We start from the raw sequence: 12,215 nt of genomic DNA on the forward strand, positions 1-12,215 counted from the left end.
AGTAAATCTGCTCGTAAAATTTCAAAAATATAAGAAAGAACGTTTCGATTCATCTTTCGGATCTTCTTAAGAACGTTTGACTTAATAATTCAATAAACATATTCAACACAAACATCCGGTTCTTTGCTCGTATCGGCTCTTCTTTCTTCTATTTATTTTTGTTTTTATGTATTAATAAATATTCTTAATATTAGAAACAAAAAGTGCGATAATATATAGACTTTTTATCTACTTCTGTCTCGTAAAAAGTATTGAAAACTATGTCTAACTATTTTAATTACAGAAAAAAATGTGCTTAGTACATAAACTTTTCTATTACCTCGTTAAATGTTGAAAGAAAATGCTGTAGAATGTAATGCTGTAGAGTATGAGTATAGTGGAGCTCTAGCTGCCTCGTAAAAGAAGATTTCACAATACGAGCGATGATAATAACATCATTGCCCTACCGATTTAAATGCCACGCTAGTACTATTATTACCAGCGCGCATGCCTTATAAACGTTAATAAATTTACAACCGACTTCTGGCAGGCGAACGTACAATCAATGTTGAATCCGAATTACTTCATCTTGAAAGTCAAGAACTTTGGCAAATTTCACGACTTTTATTACTATTACTATTACTATTACTATTACTATTACTATTACTATTACTATTACTCGACTTTTCAAAATAATATTAATTTTTAATATTAACTTTTTCACAATAATAGTAATATTTATTTTAAAAAATAATACAGTTAAAAGAAATTAAACATATAACAAGTTTGTTCAATCTTTTTATTTTCGAAATGCAAAGTAAGTCTGCAATTAGCATTGTTGAAACACATGCGGAAGTGATATCGCTTTGATACGTTCGAGCAAGTATCGCGTTGTTCGGTAATAATTGTTTCGCGTGAGCAAGCCGTGAGTACAAGGCAAAAAACTGTTATATCTGGGTGACAGAGTAAAGCAAAGTAATATCGTCGCGACATTCTAAGGACGGAGCGTCGCGGCAAGTTCTTCTAACTATTGTTCGAGCATTGCCACCTGTTCTCACGGTAAAGTTAATGGCGCGCACTGCCGCTTTGTCGGTTTACGCGCGGTGCGGACTCGGCATTTGTTTTTATCGAACAGCGCGGATTGCCTTTCGCTTTTACCCCGAGTCAGGCTCAAGGTGATATTATTTTTCTGAAACAACATTTTAATACTTAATCATAATACTTAATCATGATATTGTATTTTTCGATTAGATATACATGCGACAAATACAACAAACGCACAGTTTATGAGTCATATTTTTACAGAAGCCTGTTTCTTTATTCAAACAATTTTTAAAAAATTGTAGAAACGCAAATACTTTGTGCAATGCAAAATAAAATTACTTTGTAAAAATAATTTGATATTAACTGAGCATGTAAGAAACACACACACACACAAAATGGTTGTTTTTTTTTTTTTGTAATTCTTATACGCTCAGTTAATATCGTCGAATTTTGTGTCGAGAAAATATCCGAGGATTTCCTCATCAAAATTAACATTAAATAACAATAATTGCACGTTCTTATCTTTAGCAACAATTTACCGCACATTCAAGACGTTGTGCTTGAATGAACAACAAACAATTATACATCACGTGTTAAGAGAAGGCCGATCAAGGCTCCGTGAGATAAAAGAATAAACTGTAGCTTGTTCGAGAGACCTTTCGTTTAGACCTTAGAGATCGCTGCCTAGGTGCACGGAATCACGTTTCGTACTGTTCCCGCTTTGGACCACGTTCCGTTCGGCTTCGACGCCTCCGAGCGTCTGACACGCCTTTCGCGTGCGGCTTGTGGCAGCAAATCGACTTCTTTCAATGTTCCCAGACTTGGACGCATTGACACAGCGAGTACGTGTTGCATATTATTATCCCTTTGTGCCTTACCTAATATATAATGATAATCTAACGAGTCTCTGAGATGTTTATGTTCGCGTGATACAATAAATTGGCGCAATTATTCCGACCGACGCGCAACTACATCTCATTAGCGACTATCTATCATTCTGACGTGCGATGCAAATGAAATCAGTCGAGAACAATTCAGTAAAATGATACTTCAAGTTGAATAGAATATTTCACACGAAAGAGTTGCTCAATGTATCGATTGAATATCAAGCAAACTAAAAAAAAAACGAAGCAATACGGTGTAAAAGTATAATTAACAATGCTATTGTAAATATTGCACTTACCGCGCCAATTAATTTTGTGCATTGAGTAGCGCGCGGTGTTTATCAGACGTGTATGTTACCATTCGTGTAATGCAAATAGTGGGTTATTGGTGGGTTTGCACGCGAGGAAAACGAAACGGTTATTATGAAACGAACGATTACGAGCATACTGACATAATTGTAAATTTGTAAACAACGTTAAAAAACAACTCCGATGATGATGTGCTATTAAAACGCATAACGCGCGCGACCGGAAGTAAAAGTAAATGAAAGATACACATTCAGACGGGACGCGTGTAATATCGGCGGCGTTCCACTTTGATCACGTAAGCGATCACATGTCTACGCAACGCGACAAAACGCTTATTAAACCGGACGTGTGGAATCGCTTATATGGTTTTGACGGGAAATCGGTTTTTGCCGTTTGCGTCTATGTAACTACTACGGATTCTTGCACGGAATCTGATCAGCGATTTCTTGGATAACGAACAGTTAAGTTGTTTTTGCGAAACTATAATCATGATGTATATGACAAAGAGAGAAGTCATAGTTCCATTGTTTTGTTTTTGTACATTTCACACGTATTAACTTTTTCCGCAATATCTCACGGAAAGAAAATAATTTATCAGAATCGTTTATGTAATCAAAGTAAAATTGATTTTATTCAAGTAAACAAACTCTTTTAAAAGAGTTTTAAATAAATTAAAAAGCTCTCAATATTATAAGTGCAATTGTAGAAAAAAAAAAAATTGAAAATGTAGAAAAATTGTAAAAATAAAAAACCAGTTATTTCTCTGTAATATAAACTAATAATTTTTTAAAATCATATTTTGCATATCACCGGACATTGCAAATCTAAACTTAATTGCTTCACACAAGATATGCATGTCGACACAAAGTGCATGTCTCATACGTGTGATAGTAAAAAAAATTTTAGAAACGGGATATAGCGCCGTGTTTTTACGACGACATTGTGCACGCCGGAAGTTCCTTTTAGCGCACGAAGTTGCCACGCAAGCCAGGAAATTCTTTGAAAGTTTCAGACATACGTTTACGATCCGACCAAAGAGGAAATGGAAAGCGAAGGGAGATAAAGAATCAGATACTCTCGATTCTTTCATGCGGTACACTCCATCGTCTGCCGACGAGACAAAGATGGGCTTACAATGTGCGGGATCACACAAGAATTTCTCCCGATTTCTTCGGACAACACAAATTACGCACTGCTAACTTTTACGCGCTGCCAATTCCGATATGATTAAACACGCCGCAATCATCGGTATAGCGTAAAAGCTAATTTTTACGTTTCGTGTTTGTAAACAAAAAAGTTATTACATATATATATATAACAAAAAAATTAATAAGTTATCTTATATACTCTTGTGTAACGCTATTGATCAATACTTTGTAAAACAGCAACCGGGAAGAAATTAATATGCAAAAAGGAGACAAGTGTATCGAAATAATTTGTTGCGACTTGTCACAATTAGTAGCGCTCTTAAAAAAATGCAAAGAAGCGTGAAAATCGCGCAAACTATAGAAAACTTGCAAGTGGGGTGAAATCAGCCACGAGATTGGCGCGTTCGACGAGGGGACTTCCCGACTTCACTTTCTCCCAAAAACCGTACTTGCTTGTCGTCGGATTCTCGCCGATTCTTTGGTTTTTGCTCATTTAGCTCAAACATTTCTCATCGCATGTATTTTATTTTAAAAAAATTAATTACATGCGATACATTGAAAAAGATTATATAAGAGAAAGCACTAACAATTTTTTATGTATCCGATAATAACAATGATCAATATAATTAAAGAATCAAATCTTTAACTTACTTCTGCACTTGATTTTTAATTTACTTCTGAAGCATATTAATAAGAATTTAAAAAATATATGTGATCCAGTAAAACCTACAATATTTACTCACAACATTTATAATTGATTGCTACTTTCAATTTTATTTCACATATCTTATCGATGCACAAATATGTCAAAATTTAATTATCTTATAATATAATTATGTACATCAATAAGTTTGCGTGTAATAAACTTTATTCTTATTAAACAGATAGCGTGCGACTTGGCTTAATTGCGCATGTTTACTGATATAGTCGCTGCTATTAAAATTTAGTATCAAGGACCGATCAGATATGATCATTATTTTATCAGATAAAAAGTCAGAACGATGCATCAATAAAATTCGCAATTGCCGTAACATCGTAAACTCAAGCGGTTAGAAAATAACGGTTCGTCGATCTTTCCGATGTAATTTTTCCCGACTATATCTCTAACAGAAACATAAAAAACGCGCGCCCATCGTAAAATCAAAATTATTAGCAGAATCAAAATAACCGGTTAAAAAACAATTTATAGTTTTACAATGAATATGAATTGACATTTAATTAGTCAATCATTTAAAAGAATTCAACAAATAATTTCTGCTCCTAAACAAACCTAATATCTAATTTTCTAATAACATAAAAGTTTGCAAAAGTGTAATTAAATAATGCAGAAAAATATTTTATAACGCAAAATACATTTTGAACTTTAAAACAACCGGGTGAGAAAAAAGATCGTGTCGAAATGGTTAACCCGGGGACACGCCAGCCGTCGAAATTGATCACCGAAGCTTCGAAATCTACCGCTTAATGAAACCTCCGTGCACTCCGTTTACGTAGAAAAGACTGCCTGTCGGCCGTCTGAGTCTACTTGTTGCAACAAAGTACCGCTTCTACAAAGTCAATTGACCTGATGAAGGTAAATCGATTGATCGGCCGGCCGCGCCAGGAGCGATCGCCGCGACTCGACATTCATCAGCATTGATTATCTGATCGTTATGTCTCGAGGAATTCGCGAATACTGATTATGACCGCGTGCTGAGTTCGCGTTTTCAACGCGATCAATTTCGAAAACGAGTGTCATTAAAGTCAACTACGCGTATAACGAAAAGCGAATTTAAGGAATTAATTAAGGATTTTGTTTCAGGCGACAAACATCCTTTTCTAAGAAAGTTTGTATTGATTATTTCATTATACACGCGTGTTAAATATGTATTTATGTAATTCCTTAGTTATTTACTTACATAACTAAAATTAAAAAAAAACATTTATAATTTTATAATAAATGCTTACCTAAATACTTTTTGTTAAAAAGCACAAAGTGTGATAGAGAGTTGCGTGTGTACAATTTTGTACATCTGACACAATTAAAAATAAATATTAAATATTTAAATACAATATTCAACTTTTGCCACAATCTTCTCATTGTTTCAAATCCTTGCAAAGAACAACGACCTCCGAATTATCCGTCCGATAGTCACCAATCAAGCGTTTTCTGATGATTGTACGGTTAACAGTATCGCGAGTATCAATTAAAATCGCAACGCGCATGATTTGATCGGCAGTTCACAACAAGGTTGACTCTCGATTACTCTCATCCAACAAAAAGGGGACGGTCCTTAAGAGGAGACGTGACAGAGCTGGAAAAAATCGACAATAGAATCGACAATTTCAAACCGATTTGGGATCTTAGAAGTCTCAAACGCGCGGTTTCATACAGCGGTTGCTCGGAAGAATGTCATAAACACCGCGCTCCACGTGTCTCCGCGAGGCCGTACCTTTCGCAAATTGCATAAATCCGATCCGAGTAAGTTAAACTCCGTTTAAAACGACAAATTAGAGCATAAGTAATGTGCATGCGCATAAATAATATCGACACTTAAGTCGCGAGTTTAACTGTCGGACACTGATTTATTTAATTAATTACGGTTTTCCATTTGTGTGTTAGCCAGTTATTATTAGCTGTTATTCAACTGTTAAGAACCTTCGTGCGAGAGCTCCGTGAACCTGAGCTTTACGTCAGTTAGACTCGCAACGTGTTATCGATACACGTCACATGTACACGAGATCGCCGTAATTTTCCAGCTGTTAGAGACAATTTTCTTCATTCATCAAACAACGCGAACACATTCACGGCGCGGTGCGCACGCACCGGAATGAGCGATCGAACTTATTTCGCGATTCATTTGATTGTTTATTGCTTATCGTAACAGGTAATTATTTTCCGTTATTTTCCAATTATCGGCATTGCTACTCGATTGATCGTTCGATATCGGATCAAATCGCTACGGAATCCGTCAAAGATGATGAATCGTCTGATCATTAAAAGCAAATTGGTATTGTTGGATTTGTAGAAGAAACTCTGTACCTATATTGTCTCTCCAGAAGAATTTCTTAGATTCTAATATACTTCCAAGTGCATATACACACACTGTTAAATAAAATTTTCTATGTTATATCTAGCTTTCTTTTTTAGTGTACAACGATCGTTACCACACTAACGACTAGTTGATGCGCCATTCATGGTTACATTCAGCAAACGTGCAATCGCATTACTAAATAGACCACGAGCGCGCGGCGTGATGAGACGTCACTTTCAGTCGCTCGAGAAGCTCGTTCTCTTTACATCCGATCCGATGTGGAATCAATCGGTTCCGTCGATCGATTCGCGCCGTGTCCCGTAGGGGAGATACCCTCGCAATTTGAAATCCATTAGAATCGATTTTCCCGGACGGAGGCCAGACTTCTCCGTGGCACGAGATACGCGTGACGTATCGGCGGCGCATCGCTCTTGGTGGTTTCACCGTGATTGCGACCCACCGCCAACTCAGCAAAACACGCCACGATGACGACGACGACGACGACGACGAAGAAGAACAAGCACAGCCGTCGATCTCGAGCGCTGTCTTAAATCACACGATACGGAGTTTGACCCAGATTTCCGGCAGACGTGCAGCAGATCGCGGAGGAGGAAGTGGTGATCTCAACGTCAACGATGACGACGACGACAACGACGGATGACAGCATCCGAGTCTAGCCGCGATTTCTACTCTTAATTTCGCTTCCACGTGTCGCCTCGGTCATCATCTCGGTCGTCGTCTCTGCTCGACAACCGTCATAAGAAACGAGAAAGTGAGGAAAAAAAAGAACCGGTCCCCCGCAAGTTCAATGACGCGCGCGTATTTCGTCTCGTTTGCCCGTGAAAAAGAGCGACCGTTCGTCGTTGTTGTCGTCGGCGCTAAGAGAATGCCGAGATAAAATACTGGTTTGTAACTAGGCTTGAATTGTCGTCGTTTTACGGCTCGTTTCCTCGGTGCTAGCATCGAGCTCGCCAGCGGCTAGTATTAAGTATCACTGTTGGATTTCGTGTATGTGTGTGTGTGTGCGTGTGTATATATATTCAAGATATCGTTTTACTTCGGTAGTAATACGGGACTTTAAATTCGTTTCATTATGTAAATTGTAACAAAGAACAGTTTATAAGTAATTAATTATTATTTATAGTTTTAATATATTGCAAAATGCAATTTTATTAATCGCAAATGTAATCATCGAAAATCGCTCGCACAAGTGAAAATTGCAATTTCCGAATCAGCTTTTTACATAAAAAACGCGGATCCGATGTCGAATAATTCAGAACTTATGTAACGTTTATGGCTTCTCAGAAACGTAACTTTTTTGCGGCGCAAAAAAAAAAAAAAATGCGCCGTAAACTGTTCTCCGCGAACTAATTCTGGCTAACAAAACTAGACATTGGTGATAACACGCGAAGTTTGCTTATCTATGGCTTTTATAGAACTCGCACGCGCGTGAGTTGCGTAATTGAAAACACGGCGATACCAACAAATGAAGTTTAATTGCGGCCAGTTGACTTATTAATTAAAGCGGTCGACTTTTAAAATAAATCGATTCCCCTAAATGATGGAAAATTACTTTGTTAACCACCCAATTACTTACAGTTGCAGCTACTGCAGGTTACGTATGCTACCGGCAGTAATAAACGCACGCACACATACACACACAAACACACACACAACAAGCTTTACAGAATAGTTTCTAATGGACGTCCTAACTGGGAACACGCAGGAATAAGAAACTGCTTGAAATGCACTTGAGGAAGGTACTTCGAGGTGGACACACATGGTCAGAAATTAAAACTTGTCTGAACGTGTGTTTTACTGCAAAGCGCAAAACAAAACTGAAAAAGCGAATTATACAATCAGTAAATCTCAATTCGTTCGTATTTTCTTATTGTGCAACAATTATACGCGCACATTGTAGAAAGAAAAAAAAAAGAAAGTGTCTTCGAAAAATAATACGATATTTCGCCAGAAGACCAGTTGCAATATGTATGATTCCACTTATTTCGCGTTTCAGCTTCTAGCTAATAAACTAGCTTCCAGCTATAATAAATTCGGAGAAGAGAAAACAAGTTGCGCTAGAAGATTGGATCACAAAATTTTTTTAAACAGATATTCTAAAAGACCGGTTCGAGAGATAGGCGCACACGTGACTGAGAAAAACACTTTTCCTTTCTTTGTGTACATCGATCTTTATTACTCAATGCTGCAAATAGTGCTGAAATAAAGTTTTACTTTTCGCAGTTAACGAAAGAATAAAGATCTCGCGTATTTATGTTTTTCTTTCGCAAAAGATCATCCGGAATAAACAGCAGATTAAACGTAAATCCCCAATACAAAACGCAGTCAACTCGAAACAACGAATCGGTTCAATAAATTGATCGATTTCTGTGCGGACGCGAGCAATTCTGGGAGACAGTGACCGACTTCGCCGTCCGTGCCTTACCGGCCGGTCTAGCATTCAGCGGTAGAAATGTAAGGCGATAACGAACGCGCGAGCGGAAGGATCTCGCGGCGTGTGAACGGCTTGCTGCATGTAGGTGAGCAAGTTGCTTAGCCAGTCCACGGTGAACTGTTATATGCACTGGCATGTCGCCAGTCGCTCGTTGAAAAGCCATTTCTGGTTGCAATGCCAACGACGAAGGCGCTACACTTAGAAAACACTCGCGAGATTCCACGCGTCGAACTCGTTTCCGAAGACATCAATAGCGATCGAACGCGTTCGTAGGTTCATGGTGCACGTTCCAAGTGTGGGAATTATCCCGAAGCGAGTAATCAACGCGCAGAAAAATGTAAACGAGCCAATTTCTATTCTTTATCTGTATTTATATAATTTTTAGTACTTCAATTGCGATTGAAGTCTTGTTTAATTTTAAAAAAATTAATCAGAAACGTATGGGGTTATATGTACACTGTTTTATAAGCAAATTGTCATATAATTACGACACCTAATATATTTTCAGAACGTCAGCTTTCTAAGATTTTTTTTTTACGAGCGCAAAATCGTAAAAAAATTTCCGAAAGTTTGCGCAGGACGTATATCAGGAATTAAAGCGTAGTCGTTGATGGGTGCTGCGAAAATTTTCGATTCGCAAGTTCCACACGCGGTGGCTGCACAAGTAAGAAATTCCGATACGATTGGGCGATCGTTCCGCGTAACGGAAACGCGTCCGGATTGGTAACGATCGCTCGTCGATCGATCGATGTTGTCGTTTACGTATCGCGGTAATCGAAATTGGTCAATTTAAGATACATGATCCGCCGTCAAATCAATCCGCGCCGTTCTACTTAGCCAAACGTGTGAGGTGCGCGCTGCGCTTAATTGCGGAAAGGAACGGATCGAACCGGTAATGAAGCAACGCGAATTATGGCAGCAGGTCGATGGGGCGAATCGACTTGTTTTGGTCACGACTTTGTTCCCGGTTAACTCTACGCTCGAATATAAATTTTCCAAATCGCACTTCGGACTGTATCGAGCGATCGCGGGAATTCCCGTAAATTCCGTGTGTAAGATCCGGTTGAGCAAACGAGACGACGACATTTATAACTTTCTTTTGTCAAGCTTTTGATACTCGATGCGTCAAAACTTATATTGTTGGGAAAACAACGGTAAAACTTGTGGAAATTAAAATTCCTATCGTAGAATCAATTTCTAAGATATCTTTTCTTTTAATTCGCGCAAAACCAAATGCGTTTATATAAAAAAAATTTTTATTCCGACGGTTTTTTTTCCATTGTTTTTAACAATTTTGCGATCATTGCGATTTATATAGAAGTACATTTTCGACCAATTTTTGATAATTTCTCGAACATGTATCTTAAACTTCAATACAAACAATATTTAACAATTTGTTTCTGAGCTTCCTCAGCAGCATTGCTTCGTCAAGAGTAGCTCTTTTATTCAATCGGCAAAACCAATCACTTTCTTCCGCGCTATTAAGCGAGCGTTACGATTACAATGAGAACGGTCGTTTATTTTTACAAAAGTGTAATTATATACAAAACGCCTTGGGTGCTGTTATCACAATGGTCGATCGTTGCATTTCACCCTACATTAAACGCGTTGGAATTCGCGTCTTACTAAAGACGAGCGCAAAAAATCGGTAACTTTCTCTTCGCCGTTCTCTATCATCATCAACTTCTATCAATTAATTGTAATTGGCACGAGAGGCTGTATTATCGATGCAGCCTAACGATTTTATATTCGTAAAGATAAAACATAACACACATTCCCAAACATTTTTCTGCAATCACGAAAGCTTCACAAATCGAAAACAAAACAATAGCGTCAAAATTTCTTATTTCAAATAGGAGAAGAAACGTACGTCAATCACGCGGTTAAACAACGAAAGAACTTCGACGCTCGTCAGATTTCAAAAATGATCGTTACGCATATAAAAGAATTGGTCGCGCTTATTATGGCGATTATTTCCACAGACGTGATCATCAGACGTCTTACGATTACGATCAGCGTTAAGTGTTGGAAAGAGTTGAGGAAAATAATATCTCGTCAAAGAAAAAGCTTCGAATCTTTATAGACCCGAATCTTTACAGCCATTTTCGACGAATTTATCACGTGATTGTTTTTAACGATCCGTTTAAATAAATTTTATTTGCACGGTGTTTTTTACGCTTGTAAAATAATTTATTTACGAAATGAGATTTCACCAAAACGATGACAAATTTCTTCGTTTTCTGCGTCATTCTCTCTTCGAGCTACGAAAAAAAAAACATATTTGGACGCTTTCTTCTCTGTGACCGTGCTGTTCTAAGCAAATACAAAAAGTGGGTCGATGATGGTACTGAGAACTGAAGGTGTGTCAAGATCTGGCTTGCAATTTTGTTCTTTTGATCAACATGATGCAGCAAATCACACGTACACTAATAAACACGACGGACAGTCTCATTATATTGTGTTTCGGCGCCGTTTCAACTCATCACCTGAATCGTGTCAGCGTTCGACAGCCACAACACGTGATTCTTCACTCGACGTGTTCCTCGTTATCCTCGCACGTATTATTTTCGCACAAGCCAACACTTCACTTTATTTAACGATATACTGAGAACTACTTGCATATTCACAGCGTAAACGAGGATCTAACTACTAACGAGGAAAATATAAGCGCAGGAGAAGAAAAAGAAGAAGAAGAAGAAGAAAAAGAGGAAGAAGAAAGAGCAACAAAAGCGATAGAGTAAAAGGTAAAAGAGAAAATGAGGCTAAAGGATATGTTTCGAGTGTACGTATCTCGATAGGAAAAGAGGGCAGCAGGTAAGACAACATAAAAGAAAATAAAAAAGCAAGACAAGAAAAAAACAAAATATTTTTTCAAGAATTTGGAACTTCTTGAAAAAAAACAATAAAACATAAAAAAATTACACTATTCTAGAAAATCAGCAGTGTAAGAAAGCAAACAAAAATAAAACATTACAGATAAATAAAAAAGATTATTTAAAAAATTAATAAATAAATAATAAATTAAATGTTAATAATAATAAATAATAAATTAAATTTTGATACTCAAAAAGTATGGGATGTAAAAAACTAGATTAACAAATATTATGGAATCAATAGCGTGTCGTCTGCACGAGAAAAAGCACGAAAGAGACGCAACAAGCGGCGCGCAAGTAGTACAAAGTTGGAAAAGACTCGTTCGCGGCGGAAGAGGAAAACGAGTAGCGAAAGCAGAAGAACAGGACAGGTAGAGAAAGAGACAGAAAGAGAGAAAAAGAGAGAGAGAAAGAGAGAGAGAGAGAGAGAGAGAGAGAAAGAGAGAGAAAGAGAGAGAGAGAGAGAAAGAGAGAGAGAGAGAGAGAGAGATTATCTGCCACGACAATGG

The 12,215-nt window shown here is 37.5% G+C and overlaps 1 protein-coding gene across 1 annotated transcript in view; it reads right to left on the reverse strand.

Annotated features, from left to right (window-relative positions):
* The window catches only part of LOC109862651 (laccase-like), a 42,566-nt gene that overhangs the window by 29,687 nt on the left and 664 nt on the right, over nt 1-12,215 (reverse strand). The window lies entirely within an intron of this gene.

The sequence above is a fragment of the Pseudomyrmex gracilis genome, unplaced genomic scaffold (assembly GCF_002006095.1).
Source record: "Pseudomyrmex gracilis isolate BER0280 unplaced genomic scaffold, ASM200609v1 scaffold_10, whole genome shotgun sequence".
In the NCBI taxonomy this organism is placed as follows: domain Eukaryota; kingdom Metazoa; phylum Arthropoda; class Insecta; order Hymenoptera; family Formicidae; genus Pseudomyrmex; species Pseudomyrmex gracilis.